Source organism: Sapajus apella, unplaced genomic scaffold (genome assembly GCF_009761245.1).
Source record: "Sapajus apella isolate SASKATOON/1434 unplaced genomic scaffold, GSC_monkey_1.0 scaffold88, whole genome shotgun sequence".
In the NCBI taxonomy this organism is placed as follows: Eukaryota; Metazoa; Chordata; class Mammalia; order Primates; family Cebidae; genus Sapajus; species Sapajus apella.
In genome coordinates this window covers 3,155,478-3,168,970 of record NW_022437028.1, presented here as the reverse complement: position 1 = coordinate 3,168,970, position 13,493 = coordinate 3,155,478, and the positions used below count along the sequence as shown (strand labels likewise).

The 13,493-nt window shown below is 44.8% G+C and overlaps 1 long non-coding RNA gene across 1 annotated transcript in view; it reads right to left on the bottom strand.

The window, feature by feature from the left end:
- Window positions 1-517: 517 nt before the first annotated feature.
- The window catches only part of LOC116534521, a 56,246-nt gene continuing 43,270 nt past the window's right edge, over window positions 518-13,493 (bottom strand). The window contains exon 3 of the long non-coding RNA XR_004261766.1: window positions 518-1,236. This is a non-coding gene — a long non-coding RNA (uncharacterized LOC116534521). The remainder of the gene's footprint in view (window positions 1,237-13,493) is intronic.

Genomic DNA, 13,493 nt, shown 5'->3' with positions numbered 1-13,493 from the left:
ATCTATTTTAGTAATATATAGTGCACTAAGTACACTGGAAATACACCATGAAATAGTAGAAATGGCAGCTCCCGGCGTTAGCCTTGTTGAAATGATCATCTTCGCCTGCGTGGGATCGGTGACATTCTTACTTAGGTCTATACAGTTTATCTGGTCCCTGTTTGAATTATTCGATGGACTCTTGCAACCTGAGATAAATGTTATTAACTTCACGGTAAGGGTGGGAAGGCTCAGGCTGAGAGCTGCACAGAGTTGCAGAGGGTCGCACAGTGACAACGGTGGTGCTTACGCTGAGTCTTGGTCTGGGGACCTCTGTCTCCCGACCCCCACAGCCTTTCCTAGCACGCCTGCTGCTCTGCTGTCCCACAGCCACGCCCTGCGCCATCCTCCCTCGCCACCTCCAGCCGGCGGCATCTTCGCCTGAACTTTATTTAACCTGGCTCCTTTCCAGACCCTCTGGCAGCTGTCCCAGTTCCCGTTTCCTATCTGCCCGGCATCTCCCAGGTTCGAAAAGCTCTTATCCTTCTTTGACAGCCAAATGCCCTCTATTTTATTTTTTCCCTCGGGCACACTCATAGGATGGAGAAAAGCCGAGAGATTGTTCACTTTCTTAACAGGAGCTGCTTTCAATTCAGCCACAGCTGCTATACCTTTCAGAAGTGAGATGGATCCCAAGACAGATGGCTCAGCAGTGACTATTTTAAGCCCTAGAGTCACAAGAACAGATCCAAAATAACTCAGTCCAGCAGGGGTCAAATGCAGAGCAGAGCTTGCTGGCCTTAAAGAAAGCATGACCCTAGATTTTTGGAGTCGCTGAGTTAAGTCAGCGCTGGTGTTTTCTAGTTAATAAGATTTTTTCAGCACAGTTTTCTGTGCTGATGTTTCAGGAGGGACTTGGCCCCATGTTCTCAAAAAATCCTCCTCTGACACTTCAAAGCTCTTATTTGAATATTTGTTGCTGCTATCAAGATGTGTCCCAGGGGACATTCTGTTGAGCCTTATGCATCAATCACCAAATTGCAACGATAATGCCATGTAAGAAAATACCTCATAATTCAGTGACTCAGCAACAATCACTTACTCTTTTTCACATGCCTGGACTTGGCTTGGGGTCAGCTGATCTGCACTCAGCCTGGCTGATCTTGGCTCCAAGTTGTAGATTTGCTCCTGTTGCGTTACTTAGCTGTCATCCACCTTGGATCACCTGCAAGCTATTCCGAGCATGTTCTCGTGGCCCTGGTGGAAACGCAAGAGAGAAAGTTTAACGACGCATGCATGTTTCAAGCTCTTGTTTGCATATGTCTGCGACTAGCACATTGGCCAAAGCAATTTACATGGCCAAGCCCTCTATCAATGGGGCAGGAAAGATACTCTATCCAAAGTGGAGGAGGGAGAAACTGCAAGATTACATGCCAAAGACTGTGGCTAAGAGGGGAGTGAATCATGAGGAACAGCAACACCATTTATCATGCGTGGGCTGCAGAGCCTCCGGAGAAGGCGGCTCTCTAGAGGGCAACAGAGAAATCAAGTGATTCTTCTCCTTTCTAGCAGCTGTGGCTGCGCATAACCCTTTCCTCTCCAGGGAGGAGTCAAGGCCACAGAAGATGGTTTGACATCTCCCTTTGGAATGACCTTAAACTATCTTTTGTAAAGACTGCTTTCTTGTCATCTGTCCACTGACTGAGCTGCCCCTCACTGTGGAATTCTTCAAACTGACTCCTCAGAGGTATTGAAGAGATTTCAGGGCTGGGCATGGTGGCTGACACCTGTAATCCCAGCACTCAGGGAGGCCGAGGCAGGTGGATTCCAAGGTTAGGAGATTGAGGCCATCCTGGCCAACATGGTGAAACCCTGTCTCTACTAAAAATACAAAAATTAGCCTGGTGTGGTGACGAGGCTAATTTTTGTATTTTAAACTCTAAGGTAAGAGAGTTTAACATGCTGACATACTGATTCTTTGAAGTGTAACTTGGAGTTCACTATATCTAACACCGCCCTGTTTTAGACACCATCATCATGTGTCTGAGGGTTATCAATGGGGGTGGGAGAAGCCCAACCTACCTGTAGGGATTTTTACATATAAGGACCATGTAACAGTAGACTGTGTAATTGCTAGAATCCCACCAAGCTCTCCATCCCACACGCCTCCAGGTAGCGTACGGAGCTTTGGTGATAGGAGCACCCTCCCCCAGGATCATGGGGCAACATCCAGCACCTTCTGTCTCCCATCACTCTATCCCTCTTGGTCTCCTTAATGTGTTTATGAAATTTATCACCATATGACATTATTTATTTTCTCTGTATATTTCTTTATTGCCTGACTCTTCCACTGCTTCTTTTGGGCAAGGTCTCCATTTCATTTAGGGCTATATGCCCAGAACCTAGACTCTATGCAGGGTATTGATCAAAAAGGGATGTAACAGGTATTTGTTAAATGAATATGTGAATCAATATGCAGACCTGTTGCACTGTGTAGCGCTAGACAGGTGTTCAATATATACTCATTTCCGCCCTCCCTGCCTCCCTTCCTTCCTCCACATGCAGATTAATATCCCTGCCTAAAACCCTCCTTCATTTTGCATGATTCTGTAACACATTTTCCAATGTGCAATGCCAACTTCCCTTTAGCTGTATTAACATTTGGAGCCAATGGTGATCTCAGAGGGGAAATGTAGTGAGTCTTGGCTCAGGTGGACTGGTGAATTTTGAAATTCAGATGTCAGAGGGCACTTTACAAGCACTGGTATAACAGGATCCCCTCAGTGTCTAAGAATAGCCTCTCCAGTTTGTCCGAGAAGAAAGGAATGTAACGACTATCTGTTGCATGAGCTGGTGACTGGCTGCTGAGATAGAAAAGATACCCTTCTTTTTCTTTTTTTTTTTTTTTTTCTTTTTTTTTTTGAGACGGAGTCTTGCTCTGTCCCCAGGCTGGAGTGCAATGGCGCGATCTCGGCTCATTGCAACCTCCGCCTCCTGGGTTCAAGCAATTCTTCCGCCTCAGCCTCCCGAGTAGCTGGGACTACAGGTGCGTGCCACCACACCCAGCTAATTTTTGTATTTTTAGTAGAGACGGGGTTTCATCATGGTGAGGATGGTCTCCATCTCTTGACCTCGTGATCCGCCCGCCTCAGCCTCCCAAAGTGCTGGGATTACAGGCGTGAGCCACTGCGCCCGGCCCCCTTCTTTTTTTTTTTAACCAAAAGAATAGAGAAGTTTTTAGGATTTGTTTGTCTTTTCTCAATTTGAGATAACCTTAAGTTCACAGATTCCACTGGAAGAGGGAATAGTCACTAGATATTTGCAAATTATCTTACTCTTCATTCACAGAAAAATATTGGAAATGGATGAAAGAGGACATCATCTGGGAATGAGACATTTTACATACAGGTATAAACTTAACTGACCAGCTGTGGTAAACAGAATAATGGTTCCCCAATTATATGTCCACACCCTAGGCCTCAGAACCTGTGAATATGTTGGATGGCATGACAAAAAGGGAATTAAGGTTACAAATGGAGTTAAAGCTTCTAATCAAATGACCTTGAGATAAGGAGGACCTACTAGATTATCTGGATGGACTCATCTGTTAAAAAGATAGGGGTTTCCTTCCTTTTCTGTCCCCATGGGGCAGAGGGAGGCAGAAGAATCAGTGTCAGAGTGATGCGACATGAGATAGATTGGGCAAGCCATTGCTGGCTTTGAAGACGGAAGGGAGTGAAGAAAGTAGAAATATTTTACACTAAATATATCCGTTTGACATATTTTGAAATGGCTGCCTCAGGACTAGCAGACGGAGATGGAGAAAATTTGCATCGGTAGAAAATCTCTGTCAATGCAGCCATGCCTCCCCTTTCTATGCCTTTCCTGGATCTAGGAGAGATTGAGAATATGACACCTTTAAAAGTCTAAAAAAGACACATGCACCTGTATGTTCACTGCAGCACTATTCACAATAGCAAAGACACAGAATAAACCTAGATATCCATCAGTGGAGGGTTAGATGAAAAAAAATGTGGTACATATACACCTGGAATACTATGCAGCCATAAAAAGAATGAAATGATGTCCTTTGCAGCAACACAGATGCAGCTGGGGCCATTATCTTAAGGAAATTAACTCAGAAACAGAAAACCAAATACTGCAGGTTCTCACTTACAAATGGAAGGTAAGCATTGGGTACACGCAGACATAAAGATGGGAATGATAGGCACTGGGAAATGCAAGAAGGGAGAGGAAGGGAGGGAGGCGAAGGTTTCAAAAGTACCTACTGAGGCCAAGCACAGTGGCTCCCATCGGTAAACCCAGAGCTTTGGGAGGCCAAAGCGGGCAGATCACTTGAGATCAGGAGTTGATGACCAGCCTGGCCAATATGGCAACACCCCATCTCTACTAGGAATACACAAATCAGCAGCGTGTGGTAGTGTGCACCTGTAATCCCACCTACCCAAGAGGCTCAGGCACAAGAATCGCTTGAATCCAGGAGGTGGAGGTTACAGAGAGCCGAGATCGTGTCACCATACTCCAGCCTGGGCAACAGAGTGAAACTGTCTCAAAAATAAAATAAAATAAATAAATAAACAAAAAGTACTTATTGGGTGCTGCGCTCCCTACCTGGGTGATGGGTTTCATTATATCCCAAACCTCAGCATCATGCAATCTACCCTTGTAACAAACCTGCACATATAACCCTGAATCTAAAGTAAAAGGGGGAAAAATCTGAAAAGAAACCTTGACCACCTCTTCTCTCTGAGGGAGATTTCGCCTTTATAACAAGATCACCTTTGCTACCCAGGTCTCTTCCTTTAAACTCTTTCTCAAAACCTTTCTTGCCACTAAACCTGATTTAGCAACATAACCTGCTTTTGGCTTTGCTGAGTCTGCATTCTTTCTCGGTATGGAATATGAGCTTCTGTTTCTTACTGTTGGGTTGGGTCTTCATTCTGAAGTCTCCTGGGTATACACGTTGAATAAACTTGTATGTCTTTCTTTGATTAACCAACCTGTTACACGCCAGTGACATTTCAGCAACTGTTTAGGGGGACAAGAGCCTGTGGCCCCCATGGGGACCATCAACCAAGGAATATGGAGACCTCCAGAAATTGCAAAAGCCAAAAAAATGTACTTTCCCTGAGAATCCTCAGAAATGAACAACCCCTGCTGACAGGTCAGTGTTAGTATATTTTGGACTTTCGACCTCCAGAACTGTAAGATAATTCTGCACTGCTTTAAGCCATTAATATTTTCTTATGGCTTTAATTTGTTACAGCAGCAATGGAAAATGAACACACCGATGTACCAGTCAGGATTATTTTTTAAAAAATCTTTACCAAGGGACTTGAGCTGGATAGCTCCAATGATTGTTTCAGTTCTAATTTCTTGTCTTTAGAAAAATCTTCAGTTTTCTAAACTCTCAAGGAAGCAAGTGGGGTAATGATGGGACGATGGAGTCGAGCTGACCTTGGATGACCTGGGGACCCTCAGCTCTCTCTGAGCCTCATTACTCACTGGGGGTCATCCATCCTCTTCCTACACAGTTGCAGTAAGCAATGATGAGTCAATGTGGTTCAATATGCTATGTGTCTTCTTCCATCTTTCTTTCTGTCTTCCTTTCTTTAACGAACATAGGGGAAGGTTGGCAGCAGGGAAAGCATGGAATATAGAAAGCAGTGAAGAGTCTAGCCTAACATTATCTAAAGCAACAATGCTGGGTGTGTGTGTGGGTTTTGTTTGCTTACTGCTGTATCTTAGTCAAGTAAAGGAAAATAAAAATCTCAGGGTCCCCCAAACTACTTCTGCAAAAGAGAAAGTCATTGCAACATCCTCTTCCAAATGAATAGCTTTCACTAATATTATGCACCTGCCAGGTCGCCCATGGAGAGATGAAAGACCTCAGGCATCTGGGAAGGACAGCCTCCATATCATTCATAAGCAAATTCTTTCCTGGCCTCCCATAAACAAGGACATGCCAAATGTAACTTTAGATCTGCAACCTAAGTGTAGCTCCTAAAACTCCAAACTGATAATGTTGATTACACGCTTATCTTCCCAGGTGCAGAACAAAGGCAAGACTCCTTCTTCCATCTACCCAGAGAGATCTGCACAACTGACTCTTCCGTTAGTCCCTTTTTTCTCTCCAGACATTCATATTATCTTATGTAAAATGTAGATTTACTAGAAACTAACTAAATTCTCTCAGGAATGTAGCTATCTGCTGCCTGCCTGCCCCTCTTCCATTCCCCCTCTTTAAAGAAATCTATTAACACTAACCTCCTGTCTGGGTGCAGTGGTGTACTTTTGGGAGGCTGAGGCAGGAGGATCACTTGAGGTCTGGAGTTCCAGACCAGCCTGGCCAACATGGTGAAACCCCGTCTCTACTAAAAATACAAAAATTAGCTGGGCGTGGTGGCAGGCACCTGTAATCGCAACTATTCGGGAGGCTGAGACACGAGAATCACTTGAACCTGGGAGGCGGAGGTTGCAGTGAGCTGAGATGGCGCCACTGCACTCCAGCCTGGGCAATAGAGTGAGACTGTCTTGAGTAAAAAAAAAAAAAAAAAAAAAAAAAAAAATGCTAACCTCCCTACCGAAAACCTTTTCTAAAAAACAGCCACAAATGTATCTGTGGCTCGTGCTTTTCCTGGATGTGCCCTGAAGTGGCTGGATAAACTTTGATGATCGAGGCCAGGCACAGTGTCTCATGCCTGCAATCCCAGCACTTTGGGAAGAGTAGGCAGACAGATCACTTGAGGTCAGGAGTTTGAGACCAGCCTGGCCAACATGGTGAAACCCCGTCTCTAATAAAAACACAAAAATTAACCAGGTATGGTGGCGCACACCTGTAATCCCAGTTACTCAGGAGGCTAAGGCATGAGAATCACCTGAACTCAGGAGGAGGAGGTTGCAGTGAGCCAAGATTGGACCACTGCACTCCAGCCTGGGCAACAGAGCAAGACTCTGTCCTAAAAAAAAAAAAAAAAAAAAAAAAAAGGGAGACTTATGCCTCACTCACTCATTTTGGTTGTCAGTCATATCCACGTTCTGTTTCCCTATCTGTGCTCCTCAGCAGTGACATCTCAGGGACATTTTCAAGAATAAAGACGCTGGCATGGGCCAGGCTGCCAACTGCCCTCCTCCACCTTGGCCAGAATTTCTTCTTAAGAAAATGGTCCAACCACAGCCAGAAGAACCATGAGAATCCTTGAGGATGCACTGGTTCAGAAAAGAATCTGAGGTTCTCTCCTTGAACTAAAATTTTATAAAATTGATTAAGGGGAGAAAACAAAATTCAGCTAGGCATGCAGTACAATCAGCAGTCCTTGTTAAGACAGCTTGCCCTTTGTTATACTTCCTTGTAGCTGGTTGCTATTTATCCCAAGACTCTTTATTTCTTCTATAGATAAAATCAAAGACATTATGAGATGATAAACTTTCTGTTTGAGTTTCTCCTTTAGGTTCTGCATACCAACGAGGCTATCCAAAACTACTGACACCAGCTGGTCTGCAGGCTCACAAGAAACTGACTCATGGAAGAAAGCATTTTCCACATCCTGAGAATTTCATCTCTCTTACCCCGACCAATCAACAATTCCAATTTTTTACCTCCTAACCCTCCATGATTCCCTTAAACACACTAGCCGAAAACCCCCCAATGAAATGGATTTGAGGTTCAAGAATTCCTCCTGTTTCCTTGTTTGGCAGGCTTGTAATTATTAAACTCTTTCTCTGCTGCAAGCCCTGCTGTCTCAGTGTGTTGGCATGTTGCTGTGCAGTGGGCATACCCATCTGGCTGCCATTTGGCAGCCCTGTAACAACCTCAGAACCAGTGACAAATGCACAATGGAGTTGTATTGTAGGACACCTGCACAGGTTCTGGATAGAAGAATCTAACGGAAAACAGGCAATTGGGATTGAAGAGAAGGTTACAATTCAGAAGGTTACAGGATTTTGGTGCGACCTCACTCCATGTGTGTCACTTTGGTGTGACCTCAAATAACCAAAATTACCAGAAGGTTCAATTTGATGAATGACTGAGAAAGGTCCTTACCCCAGGTGGCCCCATTAATCTCTGCAGTTACACAGTTATCTTCTTAAGTGCAATTCATTTTCAATCCAAAACCCATTTACATCTTTCATAGGTACTTACAATATTTAAAGTGATTCTGTACTTTTGTTTCACTGATAATAAAACCTTGGCCAGGCATGGTGGCTCACACCTATAATCCCAGCACTTTGGGAGGCCAAGGCAGGTGGATTATGAGATCAGGAGATCGAGACCACCCTGATCAACATGGTGATTTAGTCTCTACTAAAATACAAAAAATTAGCCAGGCATGATGGTGCATACCTGTAGTCCCAGCTACTCTGGAGGCTGAAGCAGGGGAATCGCTTGAACCTGGGGGGCAGAGGTTGCAGTGAGCTGAGATCGTGCTATTATACTCTAGCCTGGCGCCAGAGCTAGACTTTGTCTCAAAAAGAAAAAATAACAAAACAAAAAACCTTATATTTTGATCTAGCACAGTAGCTCATGCCTGTAATTCCAGCACTTTGGGAGGCTGAGGTGGGAAGATTGCTTAAGCCCAGGAGTTTGAGTCTGGCCTGGACAACACAGTGAGATCCCATTTAAAAAAAAAAAAAAAAACAACTAGCCTGGTGTGGTGGGATGCACCTGTAGTCCAAGCTACTCAGGAGGCTGAGGTGGGAGGATTGCTTAAGCGTAAAGGGAAAAGGCTACAGTGAGCTATGATCACACCACTGCACTCCAGCCTGGGTGACAGGGCAGCATTGTCTCAAAACAAAAAGCAAAAAACACACAAAAAAACCTTGTATTTTGTATTAGAGGTCAAGTTTAACATACAAATACTGCAAATACCTCTGAAAAGGTGGCACAGTTAGGTAAGCCATGAAGGTATAAATATCTGGTATGTTGTGCTTACCAGAGGCTGAAAACTCAGGCAAAAGCAGACATACACAGTGTTCTCAAAACCAGGCTATGTTGACATGAGAAGAATAATCAGAAAATAGGGTACAGAAAGAAAGAGCTGGGGAGCATTAAAGGCAAATTTTACTAACTTCCCTGTTGGATTTTTTTTTAAGCAGGTCATAAATGCCTCTCCAGAGGGGGAATTGGGGAGGCACTTCTCTGGAAAATGTTTCCAAGGAGAAAATAATCCCTTTGTTACATGGGAGTCATTCTCGTCTAGGTGTTAATGCTTTGCTTTCAAACATGGTTAACCCATAAAAGCCTGTTGGTGGGTGAGTGTGGCCTCAAATAGATGGAACATTTTCCTTCTAGGCATCAAAGAGGAAACACGGCTTCAGACCCATAGTCTAAGGGGAGCTCCCAGGTATGCAAAAAAGAGGTTTATTTTTTTATTATTCGTTTTTTTTTTTTCTTTTTTGAGACAGGGTCTTTCTCTGTCACCCAGGCTGGCAAGCAATGACATTATCATAGCTCAGTGCAGCCTTGAAATTCTGGGCTCCCAAGTGATCCTCCCATCTCAGCCTCCCAAGTAACTGAGACTGTAAGTGACCAACACCACATTTGGCTAATTTTTGTATATCTATTTTTGTAGAAACAGGGTCTCACTATCTTGCTCAGGCTGGTCTCAAGCTGCTGGCCTCAAGCAATTCTCCTGCCTGCCTCTGCTTCCCAAAGCATTGTGATTATAGACGGTGAAATCCTAAAAGGACCCCTGCCATGTGGAGGCAGAATGAGAAGCAGCAGAGGACCTGATAGGGGACAAGTGGCCCTCTCTACCTTAACATGAGTGTGCAACATTATTCAGATTCACGACATTTTCTGTGTTTATATTTCTAGCACCAAGTCTGTATACTTTTAAGCTCTCCACTTGCTTTCATTCAACAACATTGAATTGCCCAATCCTTTTCTCTCCTGGTCTAGGGAAGCATTAGAAAGAAGCTCAGGCTGGATCTGGTTCCTGTTCATTAGCAACTCTCTGCTATACCTGCACAGTATTAAAACATTAGCCCCGGCATGCTGGGAGCGGTGACTCATGCCTGTAATCTCAGCACTCTGGGAGACCCAGGTGTGTGGATCACCTGAGGTCAGGAGCTGGAGACCAGCCTGGCCAACATGGTGAAACCTCCTCTCTACTAAAAATACAAAAGTTGGCCGGGTGCGGTGGCGCACGCCTGTAATCCCAGCTACTCAGGAGGCTGAGGCAGGAGAATTGATTGAATCTGGGAGGCAGAGTGAGCAGAGATTGTGCCACTGCACTCCAGCCTGGGCGACAGAGTGAGACTCCAACTGAAACAACAACAACAACAAAAACTCCAAAAGCCACCACCACCACCAAAACACATTGGCCCCAGCAAACCTAGAGTCGATTACAAAATTCACCACAATATAGTATAGCCTCTTCTATCAAGGAGCTGGGTCTACTTCTCCACTCTTTGAATCCAGGTTAGCCTTTTGATTTACTTAGTTTTTTGTTTGTTTGTTCATTTGTTTGTTTTTGAGACAGAGTCTTGCTCTGTCATTCAGGCTGGAGGGCAATGGCGCAGTCTTGGCTCACTGCAACCTCCACCTCTCACGTTCAAGTCATTCTCCTGTTTCAGCCTCCTGAGTAGCTGGGATTCTGGGCGTGCGCCACCACACCTGGCTAACGTTTTTGTATTTTTAGTAGAGACGGAGTTTCACCATGTTGGCCAAGCTGGTCTCAAACTCCTAACCTCAGCTGATCCATCCGCCTTGGCCTCCCAAAGTGCTGGGATTGCAGGTGTGAGCCACCACACCCAGCAGGCGCTGTTTATGTTTCATTCTTAGGCATGGAGAGCACTTGTGGCTTCCTCTTTTGCTGCTCTTAAAAACCCTGTAGTCACCAACTTGTGAGCCAGCCTGGGCTAGCCTTCTGGATGGTGAGGATGTGTGACCCAGTTATCCTGCTCCCTCAGGCAATACCTAGTTATGTGAGTGAACCATAAACATCACCACAACAGAAGAAGCATCCCAATTGCCCACCTACGTAAGCTGTGAATGGTCGAGTTTTTAATCTACCAAATAGGGCTACTTATTAGGCAGCAAAAGCTAACTGATACACCTTGAGCAAATGATAAGGGAATCTTGAAAACACAGAGGTTCTGCTTATGATGACATTGTGAAGAATAATCATTTACTAATTGAAGTCCTCACCTAGAGCCTTGATTATGAATGTTTGTGGCAGGCTGGGGGAAGAGTGTGGCTCCGGAAAAAAGAAGTTTGAGATTCAAATTTTCTTTTTTTTGAGCTGGAGTTTCACTCTTGTTGCCCAGGCTGGAGTGCAGTGACGCCATCTCGGCTCACTGCAACCTCCGCCTCCTAGGTTCAGGGGATTCTCCTACCTCAGCCTCCCAAGTAACTAGGATTATAGGGGCATGCCACTATGCCAGGCTAATTTTTTTGTATTTTTGGTAGAGATGGGGTTTCACCATGTTGGCCAGTCTGGTCTCGAACTCCTGACCTCAGGTGATCCGCCTGCCTCAGCCTCACAAAGTGCTGGGATTACAGGTGTACGCCACTGCACCTGGCCTCAAATTCTTTCTTTTACTGATGGACACTAATGACTTTGTGACTTTTATATAACTTGCCCCCCCCTTTTTTTTTTAATTAGAGCAGTAGCTGAGATGATACAAAAATCACCTCACGTGATGACTTTACTAATCGTTTCTACTGGAAGGGGTTTGGCCTTATATAGGCTAAATATCCAAATTCCCTCATTATAAGAAAATGCTCCCACCCATCCCGACCCAGCACTAACCATGCAACGCATTTGTTCCCACCCTCCGCACAGTGACTATTATCGCCTGACAAACCAGGGGAGAAATGTTCTCAAAAAGAGACCCTGGCTCTCCATTTCTTTCTGCAGTTTCTTGTGGAAACAGAGCTCCCACTGACATCAAAAAGAATCTTTCTCAAAGTGCCTGGAAACCAGAGGGCGGGCAGCGTGGTTCCCCCAGCGGCAGAGATTCAGCCCCTGATGCATTCACTGGAGATCAAATTGGATTAAATGCCCCCTTCTAAGCAAGCCCGAAAAACGGCCCGACACAAGGTCTTTCATGCGTTAGACCTCGAACGGAGGGCAAGCCTCAAAGCCTGGCCTAGTTCTAAATTTAGATAAGTAATTTTATCCGAGAATGTAACTGTGTCGTGAATATTTCTGCTTTTCCTCCTCTCTGAATGCCTGAGCAGGGAGGATAGGGTCTACGTTGGTGCTTTGACAATTTTGAGGAGGTGTCATGTGGATATTTCTCAGTGAAAAGAGCAAAAGTAATAGGGGACCAGCTTAAAATGTCAAGTCACATTATTGGCAGACACCTGAGGTGATCTTTGCAGCTTTCCTCTGCTCTTAATTCAAGCAACATTACACGTGCTATGACAACGGTGAGCAGTCTGGAACAGCCTGTTTGATCTCCGGGAGCTGGCGGCTCTAAAGACAACCTCAATGCTTCTTCATGCATTTGCTTCTCCTTAAAGGGGAGGTATTCTCTGGGGGTCAGGTCATACACTCTAAGAGCGATGGCAGTGGAGGTGGGTACAAGGCTGAGAATGTGCTTATGACTCATTGCAAGTGGAATGAATACATGAATATTTCATAGACACACATACACACATAAGGGTGTAGGTCCAGTTAAACATCAGGTGTCTCTGTTTTGTAATAGAATCATCTCAACTCAGCCTGACTATCTGACATGGAAACGAAGTTCTTGGCTGGGGGCAATGGCACACGTGTGTCATCCCAGCATTTTGGAAGGCCAAGGCTGGAGGATCACTTGAGCCCAGGAGTTTGAGGCTAGCCCGGGCAACATAGCAAGACCTCCATCTCCCCAAAAGTAAAAAAAAAAAAAAAAAAAAAGGGAGAGGGAGAGAGTCTGGCATGGTGGTGCATGCCTATAGTCCCATCTACTTGGGAGGCTGAGGTGGGAGGATCTCTTGAACTCAGCAATTTGAGGTTGGAGAGAGCTAGGATTGTGCCACTGCACTCCAGCCTGGGTGACAGAGTAAGACCCTATCTCAAAAAATAAAAAAAATTAAAAAGAAGATGAAAGAAAGAGAGAGGGAGAGGAAGAAGGAGAAGGACAGAGGGAGGGAAGGAAGAAGGGAGAGAGAGAGAAAGGAAAGAAGGAAGGGAGGGAGGGAAAAGAAAGAAAGAAGGAAAGAAAAAAGGGAAAGAAAGAAAGGGAAGGAAGGAAGGAAGGGAAGGGAGGGAGGGGAGGGAGGGAGGGAGGAAGTCCAATTGGCAATTCTGTATATATTCATTTAACAAAAAAGTAAGACAAAACTAATGATTAGGGTATAAATGTAGTGTGTTTAGGACTTGGGGTGAAGAAGGAAGAGTCTGTTTACCCCACGCTAGAATTAAAAGCTCTCCTAAAAGGGCGAAGAAATGGCCAAACCAAGGGATTAAATGGCTGCTTTAGGAGAAGTTAGCCTTTCTCTCTCTCTCTCTCTCTTTCTCTCTCCTTCCTTTCATTCTCTCTCTCTTTCCTTCCCTTCT